A 3,243-nucleotide genomic window follows, 5' to 3' on the forward strand; every position below is an offset into this window, starting at 1 on the left:
TGACTTTTTGCGACCCCATGGACTGTAGCCTACCAAGTTCCTCTGTCCATGGAATTTTCCAAGCAAGAATACTGCAGTGGGTTGCCATTTTCTTTTCCAAGGGATCCTCCTGACCCAGGAATTGAACCCACATCTTCTGCATTGCAGGCAGACGTTTTATCATCTGAGCCACCAGGAAAGCTCACTTATATGTGAACTTTATTTTTTTTTTTAAGTCAAACTCATAGGGACTTTTCCTCCCAGGGAACCTGGCAGCAGGCAGGATAAAGACAGGGACTCACACCAGCCCAGTCAAAACTCAGCAAGAATGAAAGTCCCTCTGGCCCACTACCTGGCTTCCAGGGTAGCCTTGGAGGTAGACAGCTAAACCAACAACCAGCAGGGGACCCCTCACAAGGTGTTTCTGATGCAAACAGTCAATCAAGCCAGCCTGGAGGATACTTCAGGAAGAGGATATAAGCATTGCCTTAAATTTTCTGTGCAAGAAATTATTCAAAAAGAAGTTACATTGAACTGCACAGCTGAAGTACTATACCCTCCAATGGGACAAGATACGGCACCAGAAGTCAACTTCACATTTGAAGGAGAAACTGGAGTAAACCCAGATGAGGAAGAAAACACATTTTATCAAAGACTCGAGTCAGTAAATGAAACAATAGAAGCACAAAATATTCCAGACAGTTTTGGAAACGTACGTCCAGAAAAGAAGACAGTTTGACAGTTAGCTTGGGTTGTCAGTGGTTATATAAAATGGCAAAATTCTACTGAATATACATGGCACAAAATGGCAAAAATTCAAACTGTCTAGCAAATACAAAGAAATGATGACTTTATTGAGTTAGACTAGACCATTCTCCTTCATGACATTGCATCTCAGGAGATTATTCATTGGTAAACTCAAGTTCTCTGGCATCTGCAGTATGGTACTAAAGTAAAACATAATAAGAGCCATCTGACCAAGGAAGCACAATTGGAATAAATGAAGACCATGAGGTTGGCTGAAGTGTAAACATGCTTATTGATGATGACTTGTACACCAGTCTTCACTGGTATCTAGCTTAAGGGGTTAGACAAATCCCAAAAGTGCCACTTTGTGTAAATGGCCTGATTACAGAACTATATAGCTTTCATAATAAAGAGCATCACAATGTAAAAGTGTCTTATCAACAGTAATAGGGCCATGTATGTGTGTGTGTTAAGTTGCTTCAGTCGTATCCGACTCTTTGTGACCATGTGGACTATAGCCCACCAGGCTCCTCTGTCCATGGGATTCTCCAGGCAAGAACACTGGAGTTGGTGAGGGTGTGGCTGAAATAGGGAGAGGTTGGTCCAAGGTTAAATAAATAAATTTGAAGATTCTAACGTATAGTATAGTGACCAAAGTTAATAATATTCTATTGTATACTTGAAATTTGCTGAGAGTAAAGCTCCAGTGTGGGAGACCCAGCTTTGATCCCTGGGTCGGGAAGATCTCCTGGAGAAAAGAATGGCAACCCACTCCAGTATTCTTCCCTAGAGAATCCCATGAACAGAAGAGCCTGGTGGGCTACAGTCCATTGAGTCACAAGGAGTTGGACACAACTAAGCGACTAACACTTTCATTTTCTTTCACATGAGGTCATAGATATGTTATTTATCTTCATTCTAGGACTCTTTCGCAATGTATATGTATATCAAATCATTATGCTGGACACTTTAAATATATTACAATTTTGTCTGTTATAGATCAATAAAAACACGAAAGTGAAGTAAAATTTAAAAAAAATATATGCTGGGATCTTGAAAATACTTATCACTAGATGTTTAACACCATAATTTTTAATGTATCCATAAAATACACAGCCACTAAAACTAATGATGATGTATATTTAGATAAAGAGGAAACTGTGTGTGTGTGTTTAAATGTGTATACAAGTTTACACCACAAAATGTTTATAATCACAACCTCTAGGTAGTGAGGTTAGGAATCATCTTTAAAAATTCTGCTCTTCATATGTTTCCTGACCTTTTTCTTGCAGTGTGTATGATTTTTTTCTTACAAAAAGGAAAAAAAAGCAATACAAATTACATTATAAAATAGATAAAAAGGAATACAGACAGGCTGTCTCTGAGCATTTCTCTTTTGCAGATAAAGGCTGATGACCTTCGCCATCACAGGGAGGAGCTGTTTTTCTTACTAACGCTATTTTTAGACAACTAGAGTAAGCACTACCTAATACTAGATTTAGTTGTGCTTCATCTGAATAAGAAGGAGCCATGTGCAGCTTATAGTTGCAAGGAAATGAAACCTCAGACAAGCTAATGGGAGAAGAAAGAAACAGGCCTCTGAAGATGTCTGCTTGTAACTGAGCTAAAAATTCTTCCTGGATTATTTCTTTTTTGCCAGCTCTGCCAGGTGACCCAGTGCTTTGCCCATGAGAACTTCCATGTTCAATGGATTGTAATGGAACAATTCACCCATGCAAAAACATTTGTATATTTCCAAAGAAGGAGCTTAAGCAAGTTCAAGAGCAAAATGAAACCTTATATTGTGCTGAACTCTTTTTTATATACATGCATGTATCATAACTATGCTCAGTTGACTAACTAGTTATTTATTATAAAGACACAACACTTCTTGCTGATTCTGAAAGAGGGAGCTGCAAATTATGATATGGGTACATTTATCCTATATTTCCACTTCATTATACTTGTAGATGATTAATACTCTGCATAGAACTGCAGTCAGTATGTACTCAAATATAATACACATTGTACTGAAATGACAATTTATGATTTTTTTTCAATAAACCCAGAGATTCATTTCCATGTGTGTTGCAGTCTACTTACTTCTTGAAGTTGGATCCAAAGCCCTTAGAGTAAGAATGTACCGTGTTCCAGTAGTGGCAGAGATGTTTATCTCAGGAATTTGAGAATAACAAAAGGCAGGAAAGAAACTGTGAAGGATATAACCCTTAAAGGGGGAAAACTTCACTGGGCGGGATGCATTTTAATCAGGCTTTTGCTCTGAGGGAAATCTCTAGTCTGAGAGGCACAGAAAAGCTGGAAATGAGCAGAAGGCTGTTCTGTTACTGACTTGAGCTATCAGAGGATAGAGCTGAGGGCTGCCAGAAAGACTGGAAATTGAGTGAGGAAATCATAACAAGAAAGAAACCACAGAAGGAAGAGCCCCCAAAATCTCTATATAAATTCCTCTCAAATACCCCAACATAGGGGAGATGCCCAGACACCTTACAGAAAGCA

The 3,243-nt window shown here is 38.7% G+C and overlaps 1 pseudogene; it reads left to right on the plus strand.

Annotated features, from left to right (window-relative positions):
- The first annotated feature begins 307 nt into the window (after positions 1-307).
- LOC122680547 lies at positions 308-979 on the plus strand (annotated as a pseudogene).
- Positions 980-3,243: the final 2,264 nt, after the last annotated feature.

The sequence above is a fragment of the Cervus elaphus genome, chromosome 1 (assembly GCF_910594005.1).
Source record: "Cervus elaphus chromosome 1, mCerEla1.1, whole genome shotgun sequence".
Lineage (NCBI taxonomy): Eukaryota > Metazoa > Chordata > Mammalia > Artiodactyla > Cervidae > Cervus > Cervus elaphus.